Raw genomic sequence first — 12,711 nt, forward strand, 5'->3', positions numbered from 1 at the left:
ATTTGCTCATTCTAATCATCTAATCCAATCTCATCTTCATCCAAGTATAGAGTGAAGAGGTGTCCACTCCAAGTTGAGAGTGTTGTAGTTGGTAGGTAGCAAAACAAGTGTGAGAGAGAGTTTCCTTCAAGTAGTGTTCTTGAAGTTGTGTATCTCTTGTACCCACCTTATCATAGTGGAAGTTCTTGTTGTTACTGCCCTGTGGACGTAGGCACCTTGCCGAACCACGTTATATCTGGTGTTCCCTTTCCTTTACCCCTTTATTTCTTTGCATGTTATCCTTTTGTGGTTGGAGTTATTATTTCCATTCTATTAATTTTCCCAACAGTGGTATCAGAGCCCTTGGTTCGTGAGGCGTTAGAATGGAAGGTTCAAGGAGTACCATGATCTGACTCAACCACTCTAATTGGATTACGTGGAAGCCGAGAATGGAGGATATTCTCTATTGCAAAGACTTGCATGAGCCAATTGAAGGAGAGAAGGCCAAGCCGGAAAGGACTTCGGATGCGAATTGGACAAAGATGAATCGCAAAGCCATCGGTCATATCCGCGAATGGATGGATGATAGTGTATTTCACCATGTGTCCAATGAAACCAACACACATGAATTGTGGTTGAACTTGGAGTCCTTGTTTGAGAAGAAGACCGCGGCCAAGAAAGCATTTCTAATCAAGGAGCTTGTAAACATGAAGTACAAAGATGGTGTTAGAGTGACCGAGCATCTCAATAACTTCCAAAGTACAATCAATCAATTGGTCACGATGGACATGAATATTGATGATGAGTTGCAAGCCTTATTGCTATTGGGATCGTTGCCGGACAATTGGGAGACCTTCGTTGTAACCGTTAGTAATTCGGCTCCAAATGGTGTATTGGCTATGGATAATGTTAAAAGTAACATGTTGAATGAAGAAACTAGAAGAAAATATTCAAGTTCCAACAATAGCCAAGTCTTTGTGGCGGAGAATAGAGGAAGCAGCAAAAGCAGAGGTTCCAAAGGCCATGGAAGGAGTGTGAGCAGATCGAGGACAAGATTCAATGGAAAATGTCATCATTGTGGTATTTTTGGCCACATGAAGAAGAATTGCAACAAGTTGAAGAATGATCCAAAGGAGGGTCGAGATGGCAATACTCATCAACAGAAGGATGACACAAAAAACACTGCAGCTTCCGTGTCTCATGATGAGTGTGAGTTCCTTTGTCTTGAAGGTGAATGTCTACATGTTGATGATTGTCTCGGTGTTTCATGGGTTGTTGATTCCGGAGCCTCTTTCCATGCCACTCCACACTTGGAGTACTTCACTACATACAAAGGTGGTGACTTTAGGATTGTGAAGATGGGCAACGATGGCTACTCCAAGATTTCAGGAATAAGAGATATTTGTTTTGAGACCGATTTGGGCAACAAGCTTATGTTGAAAGATGTTAGACATGTTCCTGGTCTACGTCTCAATTTGATGTCAACCGGTGTGCTTGACCGACAAGGGTTTCATCATCATGGAGGTGATCAAAAGTGGAGGCTTACCAAGGGATCACTAGTGGTTGCTAGAGGGAAGATGTGTTGCACCCTCTACAAGACATATGGCAAGATATGCAAAGGTGAGTTGAATGTTGTAGACGATTCTTCTCCAAGTCTATGGCACAAGCGGCTAGGCCACATGAGTGAGAAGGGATTGGAAGTTTTGGCAAAGAAGTCTCTAATTCCCTTTGCCAAAGGTACCTCACTTGACCCTTGTGATTACTGTTTATTTGGTAAGCAACATAAAGTTAGTTTCACAAGAACATTTACAAGGAAAGAAAATGTATTAGACCTAGTACACTCAGATGTATGTGGCCCCATGGAAGTTGAATCACTAGGTCATAATAAATATTTTGTCACTTATATTGATGATGTTTCACGAAAGGTTTGGGTTTATTTGTTGAAATCAAAAGACCAGGTGTTCCAAACCTTTAAGGAGTTTCATGCCATGGTGGAGAGGGAGACAGGAAAAACCCTCAAAAGTATCCGTAGTGACAATGGCGGAGAGTACACTTCGAACGAATTCAGAGATTATTGTTCGAAGCATGGCATTAGACACAAGAAGACAATTCCTGGCACTCCACAGCATAATGGTGTAGTAGAGAGGATGAACCGCACCATTCTAGAAAAAGTGAGAAGCATGATGAAGACCGCCAACCTGGCAAAAGAGTTTTGGGGTGAAGCAGTGACAACCGCATGTTACCTTATCAACCGAACACCATATGTACCGTTGGGCTTGGAGACTCTCGAAGGAGTGTGGACCGGTAAAAGTGCTTCATATTCCCATTTGAGGGTGTTTGGGCGCAAAGCATTTGCACATGTACCAAAGGAGCAAAGATCAAACCTAGATGACAAGGCCATGCCATGCATCTTTCTTGGGTATGGCAATGAAGAGATGGGCTATCGGTTGTGGAATCCAAAAACCAAGAAGTTATTCAGAAGCAGAGATGTGGTGTTCCATGAAGGTCAAACCATTGCGGATTTTAACAAAAATGAAGTAGAACATGTAGACCACCTCACCTACGATTCATCACCGCTTCAACAAGAACCTAGTGACAAGGCTCAAGATATGGTAAATGCAAATGTTCCTGACATGGCAGAAGCAGAAGCAGCAGAACCTGAAGATAATGATCAGGAGGATCATGATCAGGGGGAGCAGCTAGAAAATGCCTAAGTACCAGTTTGAAGATCCAACAGAGTGCCAAAGCCAAGTACCAAGTACCAAGTATCCTTCTTCACAGTATATTTTGGTCACTAGTGATGGAGATGATCCATATTCCAAATACATTCTATTGACCAATGATGGGGAGCCTGAAGGCTTTGAGGAGGCAAAGACTCATGCAGACAGTGATAAGTGGATATTGGCGATAAAGTCTGAAATGGAGTCCTTATTGAAGAATGACACCTATGAGTTGGTGGAGCTTCCTAAAGGCAGAAAAGCACTCAAAAATAAATGGGTGTTTAAGCTGAAGAGAGACGAGAATGAACAGTTGACAAAGTTCAAGGCTCGCTTGGTGGTGAAAGGTTTTGGGCAAAAGGAAGGACTAGATTTTGATGAGATCGATCTTCTCACCAATTGTCAAGATGACTTCTATCAGAGTTATTTTGGGCATGGCAGCTAGCATGGATCTTGAGGTGGAGCAGTTAGATGTGAAAATGACATTTCTTCATGGTGATTTGGAAGAAGAAATATACATGGAGCAACCGAAAGGTTTTGAGGTTGAGGGAAAGGAGCACATGGTTTGCAAGTTGAAGAAAATTTTATACGGGCTTAAGCAAGCGCCAAGGCAATGGTATAAGAAATTTGACTCATTCATGGTGGGTCATGGGTACAAGAGAACTGATGCAGATCCATGTGTTTATATCGAGTGGTTTACTGGAGGTAATTTCATAATTTTGTTGCTCTATGTTGATGATATGTTGATAGTGGGCCAAGATGTTTCTATGATTCACAAGTTGAAAGCAGATTTATCAAAGTCATTTGATATGAAAGATTTAGGGCCAGTTAAGCATATTTTGGGCATGGAGATTACTCATGACAAGAAGGCGAAGAAATTATGGCTGTCATAGGAGAGGTATGTTGAACGAGTGCTTGAAAGGATCAACATGAAAGAAGCTAAGTCAGTAAGCTCACCTCTAGGAAATCATTTCAAGTTAAGCAGAAGATTATGCCCAACTACACAAGTGGAGAAAGACAAGATGGCAGGTATCCCTTATTCATCAGCTGTTGGTAGTCTTATGTATGCCATGGTATGCACCCGCCCTGATATTGCACATGCAGTTGGTGTTGTTAGTAGATATCTTTCTAATCCTGGCAGAGAGCATTGGGAAGCTGTCAAATGGATACTCAAATATTTGAGGGGGCACCTCAAAGTTGTGTTTGTGCTTTAGTGGATCAGGACCAGTCTTGGAAGGTTTCACAGATGTAGATTTGGCAGGAGACCTTGATAATAGAAAGTCCACTTCTGGATACTTATTTACATTTTCTGGGGGAGGTGTGTCATGGCAGTCCAAGTTACAGAAGTGTGTTGCCTTATCCACCACATAATCTGAGTTTATAGCAGCAAATGAAGCTGGCAAGGAAATGATATAGCTGCAAAGGTTTGTTCAAGAGTTGGGTGTGAAGCAAGAAAATTATGTGGTGCATTGTGATAGTCAGAGTGCTATTCACTTGAGCAAAAATTCAATGTATCACCCTCGCACTAAGCACATTGACATCGTTATCATTGGATTCGAGATGCAGTGTCAAAGAAGTTTTTCCAGTTGAGGAAAATTCACACCAACAAAAATATTTTAGATATGTTGACTAAAGTGGTTCCACAACAGAAGTTGGAGTATTGCAGCAAGTCCGCTGGGATGGACTTCAAGTAGAAGTCTCACTTCGCATTGCCCCGGATTGGTCTGGAGGGGGAGATTGTTAAATATCCAGACCAAATTCAAATAATGTTCATGAATGATCCATTAGTTCTAGAATAATGTATTATAGTTTCCCACAAGGAATTTATGAGGGTCAAACATCTCTTGGTTCTAGAGTTTGAAGTGCATGGACCAAGATGAATGTGGAAGATTCATGAAGGAGCATTAACTGAAGGTGGTTGAATGGAGCATTAATGCAGTCATCTAGAGGGTTCCTCTTTGTTCTATATAAGGAGAGGTCATTTGCTCATTCTAATCATCTAATCCAATCTCATCCAATCCAATCCAATCTCATCTTCATCCAAGTAGAGAGTGAAGAGTGTCCACTCCAAGTTGAGAGTGTTGTAGTTGTTAGGTAGCAAAACAAGTGTGAGAGAGAGTTTCCTTCAAGTAGTGTTCCTGAAGTTGTGTATCTCTTGTACCCACCTTATCATAGTGGAAATTTTTGTTGTTACTGCCCTGTGGACGTAGGCACCTTGCCGAACCACGTTATATCCGGTGCTCCCTTTCCTTTACCCCTTTATTTCTTTGCATGTTATCCTTTTGTGGTTAGAGTTATTATTTCCATTCTATTAATTTTCCCAACAATTTGACCAAGCAAGAACCACACATTAGATATATATTCCAAGAAATTTTGATACCTTACAAAAGTTCGTTAATCCCAAAAATCATGCACATTCACATCTCCATCCAAACTGATCAAAACTTGATCAATAAAATTCGGGTTTACGAAAAAGCTAAAAATAGCTAGAGGTCATGTACCTGCTTTTCTGCTTGTTGTTGAGTAGTAGTGTCATCAATGTCGCCAACACCATCACCATCAACAAAATTCGTAAACTCCCTCTGCCAAAACACGTCAGAAAGTCTTGATATGAAGTCTCCATTCAACTGTCTTTCCTTGAAGAACGTCTGGAGCACGTTCTATTCTGCAAGCTCACTCACTGGAACAATGGAGTAGAACCCAGAAATGCAAAATGTTAAACAAAATAAACGCAAGAAACGTTTGAAAAGGTTTTATCGATCTATGGAATTAAGGGGTCTCTTACCAGGAGATGGGCCGGTTCTGAGGGCCGAGACAGATGGGTTTCTAGTGGAAAGTGAGCGATGAGGGATTGGAGGAGTTGCTGGGAATGAGGAGCACACAACCCTGAAAAGGGTCTTCATATTTCCGTGGCGAATGAACTATGAACAGCAGCTGTAAGGCTTCTGATTTTGATATAAGGTAATGGAGAGAAGGGGTTATCCGTTGGAGAATATGCCTAAGTTATTTGGTTTCAAATTGCTAAATTACTAAATGGAGCCAAATATCCACTGATATATTTTTTAGTCCGTTTTAGGAAAAAGGGATGCAGAGAAAATTGGGAGAATAAGTTGTGCTTTCATCGATAATAGGGGCCTCTTTATATAGAGGATTACAAGCATAGAATCAGAGTCTTACAAAGAAACATAATCGTACAATGATTGGATATCTACGAAGATATCTCCGAGAATATCTATAAGACTAATCCTATTACAACTCTGACAAGTAACTAGAGTTTGGGCCAGACACACAATCAGGAAATACTTGAACACTCCCCCTTATGTCGCCCAATCGTGGTGCTCCTCTCGTTGCCTCGTCAAAGACCTTGCCAAGTAACAAAAACCCAGTGGGACAAAAATAACCTCGGTCGAAGGAGAAAAAGAATACAACACACCCTTCACATTTTGAGACCATACATGTAGACATCTCCCCTTAATGTCTGCATCTCCCCCTGATTACAATGGTCATGGGAGTTCGGATAACTTCCGCAAATGATGCTACCAACATGTTTCTCAAAAGTGGTATTAGGCAATGACTTTGTGAACAAGTCTACACATTATCCTCAGATCGAACCTAGTTCACTTTAATCTTGAGGAGAGTCTATTGTTGCTGATTATGCTTGGTGTTGTCGCCTTTGATGTAGCCTTGTTTCATTTGTTCAAAGCAAGTAGCATTATCCTCATAAATGCTCGTAGGCTCGTCTTGTGGTAGACTTCAAACCACAATTACCTCGAACATGCGTAATTATAGATTCAATCCATATATATTCACAAACCACTTCGTGAAGAGCAATAATCTCTGCATGGTTTGAAGATATAGCGACTAGGGTCTGCTTTACAGACCTCTAAGATATCGCGGTCTCACTGATGGTGAACACATAACCAGTTTGGGAATGACCTTTGTGTGGGTCAGAGAGATACCCAACATCAGCAAAACCTTCCAAAACACTAATATCATTTTGGGATGGGGATAAAGGACGCAAGCCAGTGTTGGCGGCGTTCCTGGTGTGTGATAAGTCCGAATCCATCATCTCTCTATAGGGATAAAGCATGTCCATATCAATCATACATCGCAAGTATCGAAAGATATCTTTTACCCCAATCTAGTGACGTCGCGTTGGTGCAGAGCTATGTCTAGCTAACAAGTTCACAACATATGAGATGTCTGATCTTATGCATTGAGCTAAGCACAATAATGTGCCTATTGTACTTAAGTATGGCACTTCTGCCTCTAGCATATCTTCGTCATCATCATTCGGACGAAGATGGTCATTTTTAGGATCAAGACTAAGGACGATCATGCGCGTGCTTGAAGACATGACCTATTCAAAACGCCTAAGCATCCATCAATACGGTGCTCAAGTTCCAAACCGAGACATAATCTTGTTCTCCCAAAGTCCTTCATCTCAAACTCGGATTTCAAGTGTTTAGTGGTTTCCCTTAACTCTTTAAGGGCTTCCAATGAAGATCATGTCACCAACATGAACAGCGATAGAATCCAAAACTTGTTATAGAAACGTGCGGGCATATCCATTCCCAATCAAGTAGTCACCTAGTGAGCGTTTCAACCTCATTGCAAACGCGCTCCGTGGTCTAGAGCCACTTGACTTGGGTAAATGAAGTTCACCATGAACCTTCATGTGTATTCCGTATCTAGATCCCCATAGAGATACGTAGTGACTACATTCATAAGTGCCATGTTCAGTTATTTGGAAACTACCAAACTGACAAGGTAGTGGAGTGCAATGACATCCATTAAGAGAGAATATGTCTCCTCGTAGTCGATTCCAGGGCATTTTGTGAGAAGCCTTGCGCCATAAGGCGAGATTATCATCTTATTTTCTTATCACGCTTTTGTTCGCTCAAAAATCATCTCGGCCACGTGTCACTGGGCCGAGGGCTTCTTTGGCTTACATGTGTCCTTCTAGAATGGTGACATGTGTGCAGGCGTGCCAACTTGCGGCCGGGAGGCCAAGCGATGTTTTGTTCTAGATTGTAGATCTTGCAACGATCTAACTTCAAATCAACTGATTGTGGGCCAAGGAAGTATCAATCTCGGCCGCGGGGTTCTCTCTACCTTGAATGCAAGGACTTTAGCACGGATCGGCCTTACCTAGCCACAATCTTCGTGTTGTGTAACTCAGTGATTGAGGTGAAAGTGAAGTGATGATGATTCTTTTTGTGATTTTTATAAAGTAAATGACGTAAAATAAACGAACGCCAATAAATAACATAAACGAAAGTGCAGGAATGTGAAAGTGCAGCAAATAAAATGCAGGAAGATAAAGAACAAGAATGTAAACTGCGTGAAGTAAAGTGCAACAAAGTAACAAGCAAAAAGATAAATTGCTGGAATGTAAAGAACGACAATGTAAAGTGCAAGAAAGATAAATATCGGTAAAGAAAGCGATAAGATAAACACGTAAAGATTGATAACTGTTGTTAAAATGTTGAATATATTGAGATAAAATTGAGTAATCGCGTAGAGCGTTTGGTCGATAACCTCTAATAATGAATCTTATGGTCCTTTTTATAGTGAAGCTAAACTACTGAATGAATGAAAAGACGCATTCTCAGCTTTTACAGCTAAGACTGCATTCATTACAAATAAAATAATATTCACGTTTCTATTTTTTTTTTATGCTATCAATGATCGATGCTTTCATGAGAAATTAATCGGGTCTTGTAGCTTATGATTGTCAATAAAGCTCCTTAATGCTCATTCAAATTAATTGCTCCAAACTTTGGTAACGTCTCTTTTAGCTTGTAATCTCCTGCCATGAAACTGAATATCAATTTTTATTGCTCCTTGATGTGCAGCGGCTAATCAGCCGCGGTCATTCATTACGCCATGTGGGTCATGTGATCTCTCCAGATTTAATAAAGGTTCTCCGGACACGTTATTTTCTGTCATAAATTTGATAGTAAACTTTGTAAACATTTGATGTGCTGCGGCTAATTGGCCGCGGTCATTCATCAAGCCTTATGAGTCGGGCCCGCCTATCTGCCACGTGGGCCTTGCCAAATATAGGTTCAAATAATTTTCTAACGAATACCCATTAATCAATAGGTTTTATGTTAGAAGGTGTTGGCATCACTTGCTCGAAAAACCTTCCTCTTTGTTAGAGAATCCAACTTAACATGGATCACATCTTTCCATTTAGGCTAATTTTCTCTACGTTGGCATCATCATCAAAGGAGCGTGGTTCGATGTCATCGGACTCAACAAACTCATGCGCAATGACAGGTGCGAATACATCATCAATTATGATGGAGTTTATATCCCACGTCTCATGTACATTGGTATAATTTTCAGAGAGCTCTATATTCTTAGGAATAAGTTCTGGAACATTCTCATGAGACGGATTTTGAGTGTCGATGATCAAATGATTGAAATGTGTCAAAGTATCCTTCGAACTCACAGGCCCCCCACACATCCTAGTTGGGGTCATGGCCTATAACGCCAGAATGCCACTCTCTATGGCGTTGGTGCCATGCCTACTTCCATATAGGGTGACTTTACATCCTCTCATAGGGACGTCCATCCTTGCAGGCATGTTTGCAGCAGATATGTGTGATCTCGTCACTTTAGCGGGGATCGAGATGAGACATAGTGGGGACAGACCACGACAATTCCTGTTGTTCCTGTTGAATATCCATGTTCTTATCTCCCCCTAACAACGGGAAGACTGTCTCATCAAAGTAACAATCCGCAAATCTAGCGGTAAAGAGATCGCCTAGCAAAGGTATTAAGTGGCGGACAATTGTTAGAGTCTCATATCCAACGTATTTGGTATATTATGACAGCATGCCTAATCATGCATAATATGATTATTGAAGACGAGCGTGATGAACATGAGTGTGATTGTAGACCAAGATAGATGCATGAAATCAAAAAATTATATTATAGTTGCTGACATTCCACGTATATAACCTTCACTTGAGCGTACACCAACACTAGTGGAGTTCATTGAAAATCGTCGTCGGATTAGAGATAAATAAATGCATACTCAACTCCAAAAGGATCTTGTCCAGCACTTATGGAAAGTACATTGTCACGCCCCGATTTTTAAACATAAATAAAAATCGATATATAATCTCATAATTATACATGCGTGATGGTTCAGCCATCAATACAAAATACCTGGAAACTTTTTCCCTTTAACCCAAGTACATACTGATGCCCTGAACCTACTATGTCAATATTGACCTGCTCCACAGAGTCATATATTACATAAGTTTACAAATTAAATTGTCAACACAAAATAAAACGTAAATGCTCCTCAGAACTTACTATACAACGGAAGTCCTTATCAACGGTAAAGTCACAAAAATAGCTTCCTACCGTAAAGCTGCAAAGGCGCTATCTCAGCTTCAGCCACGATTATCCTGACCTGCAGGATTAACCCCTACACCATTGAATAGTGCACCGGGTTGCCACACAACAAACTCAGTAAGCTTGTGAAAGCTCATATGAGTAACTCAAAACCACCAAAAATCAACTCACACCAAAACTAAGGAAAACAACTCACTCCTTGATTCCTTAAACACCACCTCAAGAAAGCAACTCACACCTTGTTTTCTTTCAATTCACGAAATAAGGAAAGCAACTCACACCTTGATTTCCTATTCAAATCACGAAATAGGGAAAGCAACTCACACCTTTATTTCCTATTCAAATCACGAAATAAGGAAAGCAACTCACACCTTGATTTCCTATAAATCATATATAAGGAAGCAACTCACACCTTGTTCCTTAAAACACAAATTCATGAGTTAGATATAACCTCGCACCGTTACCCCATGAATTACATTAGCAGACAGACTAGAGCTCTAACTGAAATCGTAACCACTCGTCCGGTCAAAGACGTGATTACTCGATATACTGTCAAAAGTCAACTTGTGACATTAAATCCTCGGGCCTCTCGGTCCCTCGGAGTAAAACATTTAAAGGAGTAGCACTGGACCCAAAATGTTACAAAAATCTCAATGCTTTTCAAAACAATAGAAATCATCATTTCACAACCATTTGTTTTCCGATAAGACACAACCCAAAACAATAAAAAGCATCATTCATGCATATTGTTTTCATAAATCCATAAGTCCACCAATACATATATATTTCACGTAAATATATATATATATATATATATAGTCATCCGCTCAGGAATGCCTACTAATACCAACTATAGTTTGCAGTTAATAAATAACTCTCAAAACGATAAAGGTAATTCCGTTCGTAAATTAACCTTGTGAGATTACTCACCTCGAAATCCTGCTGCATCTTCTATACAGAACCGAACTAACACTCACACCAACAACTAGTCCAAATCACCTTGAGAAACACCTAATCACCAATGGTCTCAAATTAGAATACTAATCACCAAGTGACTAAAGTTCGAATCCCCAAATCGAACCACAACCCTGAAAGTAACGCCAATCGAGGTGAACCCTCATCCAAGACCACCCAAAGTCTCCGGAATGCTTTTACAATCGATGTGACAAAACCACAAGTCGATCGGATAGTCGGATCCTCACGGATCGAATAATCGAACTATCAAAATCACAAAAACCTTAACATGCTCATACGATCTCCACAAATTACATATTGTATATCAAAATGCTCGTATCGACGAGTAGATCGAACTCAAGAATAGAAACTATCCCTGAGGTGGCCGGAAACCGCCGGAAAACACCACCACAGTGGGTGCGGCGCCGCTGGCCCAAAGTCGGAATTTGGCAAAACTTCCAACACCAAAGTTCTTCATCTCAACTCCAATTACAACTTTCATAACTACATCAAAGTCCAATTATAAACCAATTGATCGAATTTTACCTTAAAACAAATCGGCCTGATTGAAACCCTAGAATTTCAAATCCAAAATTCAATCTCCACAAGTTGGATCGATGCAAGCCACCTTGTGGAAAACATCTACATCCTCTGAGCTCCAAAAGCCCTCAAGAATCACCGGCAAAGGTGGCCGAAATCTCTAGTTCTGAAGAAGGCGATTTCGCCCCCGACGTGGCTTCTTCTCAACGCCCACCACAGCTTGTCCCACGTTCGATGGTTACCACAGACGTGTAGAGGAGGTTGAGGTGAAGAAAGCCCACTTGGAATCGTGTCCTATGGTGGCCGAAGGAGGAAGAATGACGCCAGCGAAGGAGAAGGCGCGACGCGAGCTCGGGAGAGAAGAGAGAGAAAAATTTTCCTAAAAGGGAAATCTAACTTTTTCTGATATTTTTCCGGAAAAATCTCATATATACCAAAATGAAAATTTTTTCCGACGGCCATAACTTCTTCATACGAACTCCGATTTTCTCGTTCCACATGTCCACGAACTTGTATCGACGCGCTCTACGACTTTTGTGAAGGAAGTTTTCTGAGAATCTCAACGTATCAAAAGTCAACCTTGAACCCCCCCCCCTAAATCCATACTTATCGAATAAAAAATTCGTCTGAGACACTTCCGCTCCGTCCACGAGCCACGAAACCGTCCAATAACCATAAATTTGATTCCGGAAAATCCTCGGAAAATAAATACGAATTTCCGGGGCATCACATACATGGAAGACAATAGTGATTTGCTTATGCGGAGGACAATGTGTTGTTATGAGTTCCTGAGAGATCAATTTACTTTCCAGATTATTATTATGTTATGTTCTAATTCATTATTATTAATGATTTTTTAATTAAGTTTCCATCTAAGTTTATGAAGTACTCGTGCAAAAATTAAGGGGAATAAGATTTAAATTATTTTTAAGTGATGATCATAATGAATTCAAAAGGACTTCATGATCCTTCCATTGGATTTAATCACCCTGCTATGGATGCTAATCCATAATCCAAAAGAAATCAAAAGTCCATCTCGGTGTATAATAAAAATCTCACTGCATGTTTCAAGCAAAATTTGAAAGTTGTATGTAGAAAATGAGAAATCCTTTCAAATTCTATTATCCATAAAAGTACAATTGCATCA

Source organism: Rosa rugosa, chromosome 2 (assembly GCF_958449725.1).
Source record: "Rosa rugosa chromosome 2, drRosRugo1.1, whole genome shotgun sequence".
Lineage (NCBI taxonomy): Eukaryota > Viridiplantae > Streptophyta > Magnoliopsida > Rosales > Rosaceae > Rosa > Rosa rugosa.